At 42.4% G+C, this 18,271-nt stretch overlaps 1 long non-coding RNA gene across 1 annotated transcript; it reads right to left on the reverse strand.

The window, feature by feature from the left end:
* Positions 1–15,958: 15,958 nt before the first annotated feature.
* On the reverse strand, positions 15,959–18,012 carry LOC309335891. Its single transcript, XR_014153789.1, has 2 exons — positions 17,913–18,012; positions 15,959–16,174 (listed from the first exon to the last, which is right to left on the reverse strand). It is a non-coding gene; the product is annotated as an uncharacterized lncRNA (long non-coding RNA).
* Positions 18,013–18,271: the final 259 nt, after the last annotated feature.

Raw genomic sequence — 18,271 nt, forward strand, 5'->3', positions numbered from 1 at the left:
CTGATGAATTTTCATGAGGACTACTCTTTTTTTTTTTTTTTTAAATGCAAACAGAAATGGAAATACTTATAACTGACCAGGAAAATGAGAAACTGAGAGATTCACCTAACCCTGCCATCCAAAGAGACTTTTTGGGTGGATGGCTCAGGAGACTTCAAGGAGAGGAAATAATGGAAAACTTTGCTTCTATTAACTTATAATAGGCAATGAATGAGTAACTTTTCTGGGAGAGATGTTGCTCTGTGACTCTGCGAATATTGTTTATATTTTTCTGATCCTGGTTTTAGGGACTGGGAGTTTAACCTTTTCAGCAGATGTGATTCAGTCTCTACTGGCAATTTCTAAAGTGTATTTTCTTTAAAACTAGTTCCTGTCTCCAACATTACCAAATGTCTCCCTATTTTATGGTGCTTTACCTACAGAGGGTGCATGAAGATTGTGTTTTGGTGCTTTTTTGCAGTTCCTTCCTTGTTTTACCTTTTCTGTTTACAACCTTCCCTGTATTAATGCACAGCAGGTACACATAAAGTCGTTGTATTGCAGAGAACAATTCAGTTAAGAATAAAACAAGGAGTGTTGCTAAAGAACAAAAGATGGGACTGCATTTCAACATTTTTCTCAAAATAGCTCTTGTGTAAATGAATGCCAAAGTTTGACTAGAGGCTCAGTGAATAACAACAGATTGTTATTATCAGGACAAAACAATTAGGAACCAAATATAGGATGGAGGGGGTGGGGAGGAGTAGAAAATGGATATAAAACCATCAAAGGCTTTTAAAATCTGATAAAGTTAGACCCATCAGATACTTGCATCTACATCTAAATTCTGGAGACAAGCTCCCTGTATTGTATTAAATGTCCAATAATATCCACAAAATTTGAAATGGAAGACCCTTGAGAATATGCGGTTCACAAGAACTTGAGAGCCCCTTCAAACTGGTGGGTTCTTATTCTTATTCTTATTCTTATTCTTATTCTTATTCTTATTCTTATTCTTATTCTTATTCTTATTCTGCGTGGTGGTGTACCTAGGTTCCTTTCCACCTTTGGCAATGAGCTGTATCAGTGCCTCCCCTGAGAGAGAGAAATCACTTTACTACAATAGCTGCATTAGACATTACAGTGGTACCTTGGGTTACATACACTTCAGGTTACATACGCTTTGAGAGCCAGTGTGGCGTAGTGGTTAAGAGCGGTAGTCTCGTAATCTGGGGAACCATGTTCACTTCCCCGCTCCTCCACATGCAGCTGCTGGGTGACCTTGGGCCAGTCACACTTCTCTGAAGTCTCTCAGCCCCACTCACCTCACAGAGTGTTTGTTGTGGGGGAGGAAGGGCAAGGAGAATTTTAGCTGCTTTGAGACTCCTTAAAGGGAGTGAAAGGCAGGGTATCAAATCCAAACTCTTGTTCTTCTTCTTCAGGTTACAGACTCCGCTAACCCAGAAATAGTACCTCTGGTTAAGAACTTTGCTTCAGGATGAGAACAGAAATTGTGCTCTGGCGGCGAGCCAGCAGCAGGAGGCCCCATTAGCTAAAGTGGTGCTTCAGGTTAAGAACAGTTTCAGGTTAAGAACTGACCTCCGGAACGAATTAAGTACTTAACCCGAGGTACCACTGTACTAAATTTTATGCAGCCCAGGTACTCAAAGCATCCAGAGTGGAAGCAAGGTGAGGAGGGAAGGGAGAACAAATTCACATGCTTTTGTACCACAGTGCAAGAAAGACAGGAAGTTTCTCCTGCTTATAATCTCACCACAACAGCAGCGGTGCAGCGTCACACACATATACGCCAGACACTCCGTGCTTTTTTTCTAGAAAAATAGGTGCCGGTACTCACCATGAAGTTGCTGCAGTAAGTTCCACACTTTTTAGCAACAAAAAAGAGGTGCCAGTACTGCATACCCCTGAGTACCCCCTGAAAAGAAAAGAAAACCATTGCATACACTCCATAGTCTTCCATAACCTTCAAACTGACTTGCCATTTCTCCAACTGCTCAGCTCCCAGCTCTTGTCTAAACTCATGAACTAACACATATAACTAGAAATAAATTTTCTGAGGTGATTTTTTGTTTCCCCACTAGGCCTGGGCACCTGGTAGAGGCTGGTTTCACCAACCTCTAGATATGCCTCTGTTTATACTGAATCTTCCACACATCATTCTGCTTTATTGTTCTGCAATACCTCCCTAATATTGGCACATTTTTGCTGTCTGTAGGGGTTGTTGTTGTTGTTGTTGTTGTTATTTTATTTGTGTGCCACCCATCTGACTAGGTTGCCCCAGCCACTCTGGGCAGCTCTAAACAGAATATTAAAAACATGATAAAACATCAGACATTAAAAACTTCCCTAAACAGGGCTGCCTTCAGATGTCTTCTAAAAGTCAGATATTTATTTCCTTGACATCTGATGGGAGGGCGTTCCACAGGGCGGGCGCCACTACCAAGAAGGCCCTATGCCTCCTTCCCTGTAACCTCACTTCTCGCAAGGAGGGAACCGCCAGAAGGCCCTCGGAGCTGGACCTCGGTGTCCAGGCTTTGTGCTATAGCACGGCAAAAAATAGCCTGGGTCATTTCAGTTATAAACAGTTGCATTATTTCAGCAGGAAATGATGTGGTATGTCCACCCAAAAAACGCTGACAGGAGCAAACAGTATTAAAAGTGGGATTGTGTATAACCATGGATGTGTATTTTCATGTATGCGCATTTAAAAAGATGTTTGGAGAGACCCTGCATTTTGTTTTCTATGTAGCAAAAAAAGCCATTTAGAAGAATAATTGTTAGCAATAATAATTTGGGGTGCATTCTTTTGTTCGCGTATGGTTTTATTACTATTCTCTGGTATTCCACTAATCAGTCCGAAGAGACTCCCAAAGCAGTTAACAATAGATTAAAATATATATAAAGTAATCAATAAAATGATACAATAAAAGTTAACTACTAGAGAAGCCAGAAATATCAGAATTAAAACAGAATTAAAGGACTAGAAAATTAAAAGGACTGTATCTGGAGAAGGGCCTGTGTGGGAGAAACTAATATTTGGGCAGTTCAGTTCCTGTGGATATATTAGTCAAGTCCATTTATATCAATGGGTCTACTCTGAGCATGGCTTACTCAGGTGAACCCCACTAAAATGCTGAATGAAGGAAAAGAAGTCCAAGAAATGCATCATTGCTGCTGCTGCTGCTGCTGCTACTACTACTATTCTCTTTTGCTATAAGCTTTGTGCCCCATGCTAAAACTTATTTTGACATTGCCCCCCCCCCATCTGAAACAGTTCCAATTTCAGACCTGGCACAGGAGCGAGAGGTGTGTGTTCCTTCAGGCAGCATTCAACAAACAAAGCAAAGCATCCTCAGGTGTCAAGTTGCTGCTACTGTACTCTTCCTCTCTGCCTTTGCCCTTTGGTGTATGTAACACAAGGACGACATCGGGGGACCACTCAAGGACGTGTCTGTCTTCTCTCGCTTGACCTGGAATAGGCACGGGTCACCAACTGCAAGGGAGAGCAGGGAGGGGGGCTGTCAGAGATGCTCCAGCATAGGTTGCTGCCAAGTATTTAACGTGTTATGTGACAGAGAGAAATGGAGTGTGTGTGTGTGTGTGTGTGTTTAAAAAATCCTGTAAAAATTGGAAGTGAAAGGTGTAACATTGGTATCCATTTGCCTGTTATAGGTTGTTTCCTGCTACTGTGTGACAGTGAAATACTCTCCAGGTGCTTTTAATGAGGGCTATTAATTCTGCATCTTCAGATGACATTAATTGTCTCAGTGCAGGGCACAAATGATGCATCCTCTGAGATGAATTTTCTTAGCTTCATTCTTCACTGAATCCCAAATACATGTGCAGACACAGCAGGTGACGTGTAACATTCTGAGGAGATTAAATCTCTGAAGAGAGAACAGAGCAAATCGCCTCCTGCCCTTATTTCCCACACAAAATGTGACACATTGCTCCTCCACAGGTTTCGTTAAATCTCCTGTTATGTGTCAAATAGTGAGGTTCTGGGGATTAATAAACAAAGGTACATTTGTTGTTTGTGTTAAGTGGACTACAGGTACACAAGAGCTGGGGGCTTTCAGAGCTGGATCCAGAGTCCATGGGGCTTTCGGGAAAATGGGCTTCATTTCAGAAATCTCATTTGCCTGGTGTCTTGAGGTTTTCTCATAAACTGACAAGAAGATACACATTGCTGGATACTCAGGAATGTTGATCAGATGGTGCTATTTCATGTGACAGTTTTCTCCCACCACAGAGCAATCAGAGATCAGTTTCTGAAAAAGAGAGATGTTCAGTTTCTCATAACTTTCTTGACACCTCTTACCTAGAAGTACCTTTTTCCTCATCCCTGATACGAATACCCAGTTGTTGCTGCTTAGCAGTACAGTGGATGCTCAGGTTGCAAACGTGATCTGTATGGGATGCACGTTTGCAACCCACAGCATCCGCAACCCGCAGCGGCATGTCTGCGCATGCGCGTGTTGCGATTCGGCACTTCTGCGCATGCACAAAGCATGATTTATCGCTTCTGCGCATGCACGACTGCCAAAACCCTGTTCTGGCACTTCTGGGTTTTGGCAGTCCATAACCTGAAAAAAAAGGGACACGGGTGGCGCTGTGGGTTAAGCCACAGAGCCTAGGATTTGCCGATCAGAAGGTCAGCTCCTGCCCACCTAGCAGTTCGAAAGCACGTCAAAGTGCAAGTAGATAAATAGGGACTGCTCTGGCGGGAAGGTAAACGGTGTTTCCGTGCGCTGCTCTGGTTCACCAGAAGCGGCTTAGTCATGCTGGCCACATGACCCGGAAGCTGTCTGCGGACAAACGCCGGCTCCCTCAGCCTATAGAGCAAGATGAGCGTGCAACCCCAGAGTTGGTCACGACTGGGCCTAATGGCCAGGGGTGCCTTTACCTTTACCTTTAACCTGAAAAAAACGCAACCTGAAGCGTCTGTAACCTGAGGTATGACTGTAATATGAAGGCAACATGATCCAAGGGATTCCTCTGCTGCTTTGTAGATTCCTTATTAAACCACAGAGGCAGAGTTAGTTGCTCCCGCACCCGGAGTGGTGCACATGCTGTGCACCCAGGGGCAGGGCTAGCTGCCCATGGGGGTACAGCGAGCATCCCAGAGGGGCGGGGTGGTGATGTCACCCCCCCAGGGATGACACCTAGGGTGAACCGTACTCCCCGCACCCCCTTCCTCCGCCAGTGCTAAGGCCACACATGAGTAGGGAACCTTTGGTCCTCCAGAGGTTGCTAAATGACAGCTTCTGTCATCCCTGGTCAATGGACATACTGATCGTAGTTGCAGTTCAGCAATATACGCTTCCTCACTCCTGCTGTACTTTAACACGCTGATATTTATACTACAGCCACATTTCTGGCCTTGGGGAAACCTGCAAATCCCAAAGGCCATCCCAGGGCAAAATAGAAGTGGGGGAGTGAGGATGGCCATTTGGTCTGGGCCTCAAGCTGCAAGTGTGCCCTCCTCACATTTAGACAATTGTTCAGTTTGCTAAGTTCCGCAACTTTCATTTATGCACATCTGACCAAAATGTGCCACGCTCTTTCAGCTGAGAGTTGCAGATTTAAGTAAATAAGATTTGGTCCCCAACCCCTCTTGCTATGTCATATTAAAGAATTTTGCTTTGTCATATTAAAGAGTGAAGATATATTTGTTCTGATGGCACAAAATTAGACCTTGATGAGTATGTCCTCTCAGATCAGATGATTATATCAACAAAATTCCCTCCCTCCCTCCCTCCCTCTCTCTCTCTCTCTCTCTCTGGGATCCTTTTATATGTGTTGTGATTTTTGCATTTTTATTATGGCTAGGATGTTCAAAAGCTGGAAGGAGCCCATGCCTCTCTGAACCTATGAGGTGGCCTGGGCCACTCCACCTTTGCTCCTGGCATGTTATTCTACTAACACGTTCCTTGCCTCACAAATGTATGAGTGTTTGGGGCCATATTCTACTTTCTAATTTCCCAAAGACAAGATTAGCAATGATGCACCCCCTGGGTAGGAGATTTTCCTCCTGGAAGAGCTGCAAGCACACAGAAAAAGAATTGACCATAAATATAATGGATGGAGCACAACAGGAAAACATTAATCCCATTAGGATTATTCAAATCTGATGATGTGACAACTTTAAAGCCGAACAGCAGTCATTAAATGCTGCTTCTTCATTTCTTCTTCTCCTTGGTACTGAAAGGAGAAAATACCAATTAGAACGCTTACTGCTGATTCTGTTAGAATCAATCAAGCTTCCAAAGGAAACTGCACTTAAAAGGAACCAAGGAGGCAACTATACCAGTTCAAGCACCCAGAATTCCAGGCAGAGAGAGGGGAGGCAGCCAGTAACCTCAGCCAGCCTATAGCAGCATCTATAAAGGGGCTGATAAAAATACCAGGCCCTATTTGACATCTTATAGTCTAAGCAGAGCTGTGACATAAACAGAAAGGGCCATTATCCTCCCCCTTGCAAACCTAGCCCTGTCAGTCCTGTAAATAAAGTATCAACTGCAGTTAGAGTGGCAAAGACTGGGATTTAGCCCAGTTATGCTAGCTTTTTTTCATGTAAATGGCCATTCATATGTGCTGCACCCCTCACACCTTCAATCTGAAGTGGAGCATTCCAGGAAGGACTATACCACATGCTATTTCTGAAAAATCAAGTTAGGTCTTAGGTTTTGCCATTTACTACAGATCACTGGTGTGGTGTTCAGTTTTACTCAGAGTAAATCTGTTGAAATTAGTGAACATGACTGAGCTAGGTCCATTAATTTCCATGGGTCTACTCTGACTAAAAACTTTTTTGAGTACTACCTTCTCAGTTTTTGCCTAATATAAACTGTAATCTGTAGTAAGCACATATGGTCCATATGCAAACAGTTGGAGTCAGCTTTAGTGTTTGAGTTATAAGGACGTTTTGTGCCTCATTTTCTGTGCAGAACCTCTGTCTCCTCTAGTGTACCGTAATTTGTTTCACATTTTGGGCTCATTTTGAAGGATTTAAAATTAATTGCTTTGCTACAACATTAACGGTTGTAAATATGAATGCGCACAGCATTACTGCAGACTCAGTCTTTTGAAATCATTACATTTAATTTTATAAGGCAGATACAACACTATTGTAATAAGGATGAATCTTTAGCTTCGGGGCAGATCTTTAAAAATAATTACAGTGATATAACTTCTCCAAATAAGGCTTCCCATGAAAGCTTCCTACTTTTACCTCCCAGATATTATGATCCCATGGACAGCCTAATCTTGAAAGCACTTTGTCTTGGCAAAAGGAGACCGTGAAATGTATGCAGGTTGCACCTGTGGAATGCTTTGAAGATCAGGCCTAAAGTCTCTCACACTAGAGGATCAGCTCACTCATAATAATTGCCATAATTAGAAAGATTTAACTAGCTGAAGGGCAGCATACATTAGTTCAGAATTCAGAGGTTGTGGCTGAAAAGCACACATAGGAATAGAAATGCTATTATCAAAATGCAGAGAAGTGGAAAAAAATCATTGGGAATAATATGCACAAGAAAATTACATACTTTTGTCTTGTTGATTTCAGTGGGAGAATGATGCTAAAGGAGCATCATTTTCCCACTGAAATCAGCAAGGTGGGCTCACCCCTTCCTTTTTTCAAGATATATATATATATATATTTAAAATATTTATTAAAATTTTTAAATACAAGTGTAAAAATAATAAACAATATAACATGTATCGTAACATAGTTTCATAACTTCTTTGGACTCCCTCGCGTCTCCCGCTCCCACTTACATCATTGTAAATTTTCACCAGCAATTTATCATCTTGTTTACGTTCTTATGCCCCGTTCATTTAAATATAATCTAATAGTTCTCCAGAAGGTTTATATTTCTCACTTGTCATCCCAATTCCGTCTAGTTTAGTGGTGCTCAATTATTTATGATCTAGCATCCTTCTTAACATCCTTTTTTCAAGATATAATAGTGAGACATGCAGGCATCTGATGTCTTAACACTGGATGATTGGCTGGGTGAGAGAGGGCAAGATGCCTATCTGACCCAACCCCACTTTCTCCCCAGTGTCTTTCCTTCTGGTGTAGCTTCCTTCCCTCCCTCCCTGTGAAATAGCATGGATTCTGATTCCAGTTGGCCATTATGGGAGTCCCCCTGGTCCATGGAGGCATCAGTTAATTCAACACTGACCAGTCGGCTTGAGCAGGGACAGATCCCACGGTATGCTTTTGTGGTGAGTAGGCAATATAAACGTTGGAGCAGCATCTAGCAGATCTGCCTCTTGGGCCAGGGTTGTTCCACCTAGCTGAAAGTCAAGGTGATGGTAGCACTGACATCTCCAGATGTTACAAGGTCCCTACACATAAATGTTTGAGCTTAGTTTGCTTTGATGCAGCTTCCTGCTGTTGTTCGCCAAAAAAAAGTCATGACTTTCTTCCCAAGCTGTTGTCTGGTGTGACCGTTCCAGTGCATCAACAGTGCTTGTGAAACAGCCACTTTCTAATACATGAACTCATGGACCCAGAGGCACTCACATGGTCTTACACTGTGGAGTGGTGCTTACACTTAGCTAAAGTGGTGCTTCAGGTTAAGAACAGTTTCAGGTTAAGAACGGACCTCTGGAACAAATTAAGTTCTTGATCCGATGCAAAAACGGCCAAGAGGATGTCCAAGGCCTGGCCTCTGTATTTAAAGACGCAGACCCCTCCTCCAAATTGGCAACAATCAAAAATCCCCAGCAACCCAAATTTAACCTCTTAAAGGCTTGGGCTTTCTCAAAAAATCTGCCTAGTCACGGCAGGGTGGCTTGTTTCCCCAACCGCAACACGTGCTCTCTGTTAGGGAGAACACGCTTTATCTTCCCTCTTCATTCACTAGCTCATCTCTGTAACTCATTCTGCCACCATTGCAGAAATATGATGGACGAAAGGGAATCCAAAAGGAACCAAATACCTTAGGAAACAAATATTTTTATAGGATTGGGGTGGGGAGAGGCTGTTTTGACTTATATATATTTGGATCATAATCAAGCCTGTGATTTTATATCTGTAATATTGTAGTTTTTAATAGAAGGTACTGCTGAAATGTTCAAATCTATCTTTTGTTTGTTAAGTTAATGGTCCTAGCCAGGCCTGTAAAAACCCTATTTACATGTCTAAAGTGTTGGTCAAGAACAGATGTGTTGTCATAGAAACAACAAAGTAGTGATGCTTCTCTTGGATGCCACATAATCCTAGGGATAGAAGGACCATACATCTGGAGCTAGCCTGTCTGTCTAAACCTGGTCTGGAGCTAGGAGCTGAGAAAAGATGCAAATTTGTTAAAATTGCGAACTGCTGTGAAAATGTGGAGAGCTGAACTTTACACTGGAAAAAGATAAACCAGGAGAAGCTGAAATCAACAAATTGACTCATCAGCCTTAGAAAACTGCTCCTCTAGTCTAGCCCTGACTAGATGAATTGCCCCTGTCATTAGTTGTGCTGTATCCTCCTTACAAAAAAACCCCCATAGCTCTTCATTTTCTTTTCTTCCAAGTGCTTGCTTGTAACTGTTGAAGGAAATGCTGTTATGTTCATAATTGTTCATATGTTTTACTAAGACATTATTAGGTCATTACTTAGGACAAAATGAAAGAAAATAGCTTCTGTGGAAGGAATGATAACGAGTATAAAAGTTTCCGCTGATGATTCACAACTGTTCTTACAGTTCATAAACATCAAGTGTGTTTACAAGCTAACTAGACAGCATTAGAAAGAACATTCAGCCTCCCAGGCTGTATTATTTTTTTGTGGGCGTGGGTGGGCTCTGATTATCCTCATTATTTCACTGTGACCATGTGACAATATTCCTAAATTGTTAATATTCTTCTATACTTTTTAAGGTTGTAACTTCCACCTTTATTCTACTCATTGTTAAAGGTAGAATAGATCAGGTGCAACCTGCCCATATGACTGGGTTGCCCCAGCCACTCTAGGTGGCTCCTAGCATATAGAAATGTATTAAAAAGCCTATACAGGGTTGCCTTCAGTACAGCTTGTGGGTTGGATAACTCCATATCCTCCAGCATCTATCTGATGAAAATAGAGACTTCCTACCATACCCACCAACAGGGCTTTTTCCCCCAGCCAGAACTCACTGGAACTCAGTTCCAGCATGTCTCAGGTGAGTGCCATTGCCAATATAAGAGAACATGGTAAGTTCCAAAATATACCACCCGCATTGTTCTACCTGGACACTGAGGTCCAGCGCCAAGGGTCTTCTGGCGGTTTCCTCACTGCAAGAAGCCAAGTTACAGGGAACCAGGCAGAGGGCCTTCTCGGTAGTGGCACCTGCTCTTTGGAATACCCTCCCACCAGATGTCAAAGAGAACAACAACTACCAGACTTTTAGAAGACATCTGAAGGCAGCCCTGTTTAGGGAAGCTTTTAATGTTTGATGCATTACTGTATTTATAATTTTGTTGGAAGCCGCCCAGAGTGGCTGGGGATGCCCAGCCAGATGGGTGGGGTATAAATAATAAATTATTATTTAATTGTTATAGTAGCACTGCCCTCCAACATTTTTCCAATGAAAATAGGGACGTCCTAAGGAACAGCAGGACATTCCGGGATCAAATCAGAAACTAGGATGGCTTCTGTAAATCTGGGATTGTCCCTGGAAAATAGGGACACTTGGAGGGTCTGGAATTCACATATCGAATGTGAAAGCCACTTCCGACATAAGGAGGAGGTGGTGTTGTGGGCTCACGCCCCCAACAATTGTGCGGGGCTGGCTTCAGCCCCGCACGACTAGGGGAATCCTTACAGCTGATAAAATTTGTGTAACTTGGTACACCAGACCCTACAGAGAAGTGGCTGTTCTGTAGCTCTCATTGAACAACCTACTACAAACACATCAGAAAGTTGCTGTATCCTGCCAGTCATAATAATATTATTCTTGTCTAGCATTCAGCTGCTTGCCCCAGTATATTTAATGAGTATAAAATGAAAAAATAACCAGCTGCAAAACTTATTTTTTTAAAAAATTCTTCCACATATAAAGCACTCTAGTGGGCTTAACAACCCATCATCTAGGCAGAAGTATTTGTTATAGTGCCAGAGTTGTCCAGAATACAAGCTGTCTCTCTGCAAATGGAGACATGGCATCGCTTGTTTCCAATAGTATTGTGATATATCTGTCACTAGGCAGCATCCATTCCATTAGGCTGTAATGGAGGAGGGAGGAAGAGAGAAGCAGGCCCATCATCAACTCTGCTGAGAAGACAGCCAGCTCCTCCCATCACCTGTCACCTGGCAGCAATCATTGCATCAGATTATTTCAAAAAGCAAAATTCCTGGCACCCACAAAGAAAGTTGTTGAGCTTTTCTTAGGAAGACCCCGAAATCAACGAGCTTTTTTGAAATTGTTCTGCTGCTTTTTCCATCACGTTGCCATACGTCCAGGTTTTCCTTGACATTTTGCCAATTCGGGAAAATTCCCCCAACGCCATTTTTACACCCGAAAACCAGGACATCTCAGAAATTTTCCTGATGTATGGCAAGCCTACATCAGACTGTAGCAGAGGAGGGAAAAGAAGTGCAGCTGAGAGACCAGAAGCTGAGAGACCAGCAGCTTTGAGGTCCTCCTGTCCTTAATTTTTTTCCACCTTAGCTGGTTATTGGAAAAAACTTGTAACTAAGGGGTTCTTCAAGATTGTACCTCTTATAGTGCCATCCTTTCTGCTTTTCCTGATATGTTGGGTGTGAAACTAGACCACCCGCACTACCATAATAATTTCATTTTTTAAAGGAGTGTGTGATTGAGCTCTTCCTTTCTTCATCCTATGATAGGATGTGTTCGTAATGAGGCTGCTTACATGACACCCCTCTCTCCTTTCCATTTTTCTTTCTCACTAGTGAAATTCAGCTGCAGAAGCATGTGTGCAGACTGAGAACTCTTCATGCTTTTTTTTTTTTTAAAAAAATAGATTATGTACTGAGTTGAATAGGATCCAAAAAGCAGCAGTCTGATTGGTCCTAGAACAATAGGATTCAGAATGCAGCAGTCTGATTGGTCCTAGAACAATAGGGTCCAGAATGCAGCAGCCTGATTGGTCCTAGAACAATGCAGCAGTATGATTGGTCCGCAGGAGCCACCCAATCCAGCTCTAGGTGGAAGTGAATCCGCAACCTGAATGGCCTACAGGAGAATCCCAGAATTAGCCAATCACATGCGACCCATTGTGTAAATAATGTATATAAAGCAGATATTTTGGGGGAACTTCCATTCCTCACTACTATGAGCTAAATAAAGAGCATGAAATCCACACTTGACTCCGAATATATTTCATAGATATTTCAGAATTTTGTTCATGAGGGACATTTTCCTTCCAGGTCCTCTGGGACATGGTAGAAAGCTATTGCATTCACCATACAGATGGCTGTGCGAGCAAACACACACCCTGTCCAAAATCCAGTGATTTGGTGGGATCCCGATCCAACCCAAGTTGACACAAGGCTGACCCAGGTCTGGGCTCCAAACTGATTCAGAGGCCTTGCACAGTGTTGAATAAGGCTTAGCCTTAAAGCCTCTGAAGAAATGTGAGGGAGAGGGAGAGAGGAGGAGACACCCAGCCGGCTTGCATCTCCTCCGTCCCTTTGCTGCCAGACCTGCCCCACCCCAATTTGGGTAGCCTCAGATTGCTCTGGATGCACCTGATCTGATCCAGGAGTATGGGGTAAGTGGTGGGGCATAGAGGAAGAAACACAGGAAATGTTATGAATCCCTAGCTAATGTTTAAACTGAAAAGTTGATTTGCTTTATCAAAACCCCGGAAGCACAAGAGATCAAAAAGCTTCCATTACTTTGACTGACTGGCCTCCACTTGAGAGCTCAAGGGATCGTGGGAAGCCATCTTTTACAGAATCACACAACTAGTCCATCTAGCCTGACTGGCAGCAGCTCTCCTGAATTACTGGCAGGAGTCTCTGGCAGCCTTCTTGGAGATTCCAGAGGCTGAACCTGGGACCATCTTCATGAGAAGAGCATGCTCTACCACTGAGATATGACAATTTCCCTTCCCACCCACCCCCATGAAGTGCTTTTGCCTAAACCACAATAAAATCCTCAAGATCTGCTATCTGCCTGTCACAAAATATCTTCCTTTTGCACCCTACTCCATGAAACCTGATCGCTGTAATCAACTGAGCACGTACAACTCCTTGGGAAGAGATGAAGAGCCGGAGCATGCTTTATGGTCAACACGGGGGTGATACCAAAGAAACCAGGGAACTCCCCGGGGCAAGCAATTCTCATGGTAGACATACCATTAGGACAAAACATCACCGCATGACTTTGCTGTTACGAAGTCTCCACGGCATCATGCAATCTTGCTGGTGGCCCCAGAGGGGAGTCTGGGGACTTATGACAAGACGGAAGCAAGTCGGTGCTTTAGAAGATTCCAGGGATGGCTTGCCACACGGAGGTAGTTTTCAGCACCGTTCTTGCAGTGACAGATTGTAATGTGTGCTGCGGTATATAACTCGAGAGGATAAAAACAGAGGCAAGCCAGAAGAGGAGGAGCTGGTTGCGATCTACACCACATTTCCCTATGCAATGTATACTTTTGTAAGGCTACACCATTGTTGAAATATATTCTGTGCCTCAGTTACCTGACACAATAATAGGCCTTGCTTTGCGCACTGGGACTTACTGCCTATTAAATGCACTATGAAATGCAAGCGTAAGCTATCCAACAGCTTATTGGAGGATTTCTACTGACACAGTAAAACACACAATAGAGATTTTGGTTCTTAATGGCAATATTAGGTGAACACAAAAACCTTATTATGCAGGAATTCAGACGTCACCAACAGAGACGGAAGAAGAACAGTGAATTTCTAGATCTAACGAGGCTTTGCTACAACATAATGCTATGTGAGGAACTAGCCAAGTGACATTTTTCAGTGTTCAAAAGTTGAATTCAGTCCTCTGTTTCCAAGCATACACACTTGAAAGCAAATTTAGAAGCCACATGTCACGTTAAGAATAAAAGTTTATGCTTCCGCAGAGAGTGCTAGATTGGCAAAGATGGCTGACTGCAATGATGATTGCTTTAGAAGTGATGCAGACATTGCTATGGACAGCCTATTGTTCACCCCAACGTTTTACACACACACACACACACACACACACACACACACACACACACACACCAGTTTTAAACACGCCTGCGCTTTTGTTAACTCGCTGATTTTATTCTGAAGATCTGACAACAAAGGATTTGGCAGGGGGGAAGGGAAGGGAGGACTCCGCTAAAAAGTCAGTTTGTTCCCTCTTGTTAACAAGCATGATATTATTCATGACAAGAGCAAAATTTAGTGCTGAGTGTCATCTCCGCAGAGTCTAAAATTTGAGGAGACCGACTCCAAAAGAAACTGCAGTTTTGCAGCTGTCAACAAACTCAACAGGGGTGCCATCTACACACTCTTTTAGCTAGCTGGAGATATAAATTTTATTGGGAAGCGCAAGTTCTAAAGTTTGATCTCTGTCCAACAAGTCCATTGTAAATATACATACCGGTGTCAAACTGCAAATTGCATTTTGCAAGAGGAAAAAAAAAAGTTATTGTAAATTGAGATCATGCCAAAACATCAAAGAAATTCTTCTTCTTCTGCAGAACCAATGGAAAATGAAAATATTTTCATTATCCTAATAGCCCTCTTTTAAGAAATTAGAATTGTTTAGAAAAAAGAACCATAAAGCTGGAGGAGGGGGATATAATCTGTCCTTCAGAATTAACAGTGAATGAAATCTCTTATCTTTTGCAGTACTTGGGTTGGATCCAAACTTGCCAACAACAGAGCACCACTGGTGCTGCAAGGAGGGAGCAGGCATGTTTGACTGATTCCACTGTTGCTACTTTAATAATAATAATAATAATAATAATAATAATAATAATAATAATTGTACCCCACCCATCTGGCTCTGGGTGGCTTCCAACTTATATAAAAACATAATAAAACATTAAACATTAAAAAGCTTCACTATACAGGGCTGCCTTCAAATGTTTTCTAAAGGTTATATAGTTATTTATCTCCTTGACATCTGATGGCAGGGCGTTCCACAGGACGGGCGCCACTACCAAGAAGGCCATCTGCCTGGTTCCCTGTAGCTTCACTCCTTGCAGTGAGGGAACTACCAGTAGGTTCTCAAAGCTGGACCTCAGTGTCTGGGCTGAACAGTGGGGGAGACTGGTATTAACCAGCCTGACTCCTTAGCTGGTGACTCTGCTGTCTCCAATTCTGTGTCTTCATTGACACTTGACTAGAGGGTCATTAATGCTCCTCCTCCTTCTCCACATTCCAGCTGGGGAATGTTAATAAAGCACCACACCGCCAGGTGCTAAGGATGGAAAAGGTCACATCACTTCAGGTACAGGAAACATTTTAAAAAGCCCAGAACTTTCCCAAGACAGAGCTGAAGGAGGAGGAGATGTCAGAAGGAAAAGATGCAAGGCGCAATTTGCTGGCTTGCTCCTGTTCCATCAGCTGAGCTGTGAAGGTGGTTCATGGTGCTTATGAACATGCTGTGAGCCACCTTATAGTGCATCTGTTTCCAACCTAAAAGTCCACATAGATGCGACAGCTATTAGGAAATGACAGGCAAATTATATTATTAGCCCCCACATTTTTTTATTTTTACTTTTTAGAATACACTGCAGCAGACAGAAGAGGCTGTATTTTGTTTACCATAAACAAGCCGTGGATAAAAGATGTAACCGACAGCTTTTCGCACTGAGCTTATTAACTATATGATTCCGTTAGAAACATGTCTCTGGGTAACCAGCTTAACACAGTGCATTGTGGTTATGTCCAGTGAGCAAACTGAAAGGCATTTTTTTGTTTTGTTGAAAGCCTTTGTACTGACTCTCAAAAGTGTTATGTCTCCGTTGTAAAAATACAGCTACAATATAGTTTTGGTATTGATTTTGCTTTCACAAAGAGGAGGGAGGGAAGAGAAAATAAAGTACATGTTTGCACATTGTTCTATTGTGACATCTCTGAAATAGATGTTTGCTAGCAATATCAACATCTCTGTAACCACAGAACAGATCTGAAAGACCTGTGTAGGGATTCTCACACTCCCTTCAATTGCTCCTTGTGCCGGGCTTTCAGTCTTTCAGAATTCACCTGGAATACAGACAGAAGCGAGAGATGTAAAAAACAACAACAGAGAAAGGGGTAGGAATGAAAAACAAAGAGAAAATGACAAAGATGGCCTATAGCAGGAGTGGGCGGACTTGTTGGACTCCAACCCCTATCAGACCTAGTAGACAGCATGGAAACTGTAGTCCAACAAAATCTGGAGAGTCACAGGCTTATCACCCCTAGATCTTTCTTGAAACTCTTGTTTTCCCACAGTAGAATGCATATGGACACAAATGGTTTCTTGAGCCATTGCAACCAAACATTCCAACTTGGGCATGCTCAAATTCTCTTTTAAAATAAGTATAGCTTCCACTTAAATTTGTTGGTGTGTGTAATTTGGTCCATGTAGTATTGGGGTCCCGAGGAACATATGGCTTTATAAATAAAAAAACCAGCACTTTGACTTGGGTTCAGCCACTAATGGGTAGCCAGTGTAGCACATATGGAAAGAGAGGAAGTAGTTCTTCTTTTCTATGCTAATTAATGTTAATCAAGGGATTGACAATTGGATAAGTAACCTCACTTGTTGAAACTGGAAATGTTCATTTAATAAATGTGCAGGAATTGGTTGGTGGATAGTTGTCTGAAAAGGAGTTAAGTTTAAAAAAAGCAAGTGCAGTCATACCTCGGGTTAAATATGCTTCAGGTTGAGCATTTTCAGGTTACGCTCCGTGGCGACCCGGAAGTAACGGAATACGTTACTTCCGGGTTTCACCACTTGCGCATGCGCAGACACTCAAAATGACTTCACGCGCATGCGTGGAAGCAGCGAAACGCAACCCACGCACGTGCAGATGCGCAATCGCGTGTTATGTTCTATTCAGGATGCGAATGGGGCTCCGGAACGGATCCTGTTCGCATCCAGAGGTACCACTGTAGATTGTAATGTAAGGTTATTTGTAATGTTTGAAGTTAAACTAGAGTTAACTGGGGAATATGATGCAACATCAAGGAGAACCATTGACACATTCAGGAGGGCATACAGGAAGTCAGATTTGGGAAAATGTTGAATTTGTTCAGATTTGGGAAAATGATATTTTGATTTAATTTAATTTAATTTAATTTAATTTAATTTAATTTAATTTAATTTAATTTAATTTAATTTAATTTAATTTAATTTAATTTGTTTTAATTAGTGATCAATTTGGGAAAAAATGAAAATCAATAAAAAATTTTTGCAAAAAAACACACGGAGGGGTTGGTGGTATGTGTTCAAATCACCTTGCCCCAGTGAGCAACCTGGCTGCTGAATCCTGCAGCAGCTGCTGTTTCCAAAATGCCTTCAAAGGCATCCCAGCATATAACACAGTTGAGTCTTACTTCAACAGTGGCAACGTGGTAACATCACAGGCATGGGCCGCACATAGAATTTATCTCCAACAGAATGAAATGGCCCAAGAGGCTCATGGGACATGGCATAGGGGGCACCATGGCTGCCTTGAGAAGTGATTGTGTCACTGCCTAATGGTAAGGTCACCTTGTTATTTGAACGACGGGTTCACATCATAATGCTCCACTCCTGGGTCTACCTTGCCTCTGGCATGCAACTGGCACAATCACCCGAACAACAGACAAGAGTTTCTCAGGCTTTTATGTACTTTAGAGCATGGGGCAAAATGATAGGCAGGATGGAAAGGTGCATTAATAGGATATACATTGAAAAATATGACCACAATATCATAAAACATACTTAAGGAATTTCCAATAATAAAATGCTTACCTGTTTCCTTAGTATGAGCATTGCAGTCTTTTCTGTAATTTTCCAGGGCTGATTGTTGTTGTTTTTCAAATCCTCTTTCTCTTGAATCCAGGCCACTTCTGAAATAAGCATTATTAATGCCACTGATTTATCATCAGCTGACCCGCATTTCTGATTTTGTCGGCTATTTCTTCCTTTGTGTGAAATTTGTCACGAATCAAAGCCCTGACAATCCCCTGTATGCATATGCTTTGGGGCCCATGGAGCGTCTAGGGTAAACACTGTTGGTAGGCGGGCAGCATGTGAGCCATATTTATGCGACTGAGAGAAGGAGAAAGATATTCTTTGATCCTGACTTAGCCTGAAAAATGAATGCCATC

The sequence above is a fragment of the Podarcis erhardii genome (assembly GCF_964252035.2).
Source record: "Podarcis erhardii genome assembly, chromosome: 1".
Taxonomy (NCBI): Eukaryota; Metazoa; Chordata; class Lepidosauria; order Squamata; family Lacertidae; genus Podarcis; species Podarcis erhardii.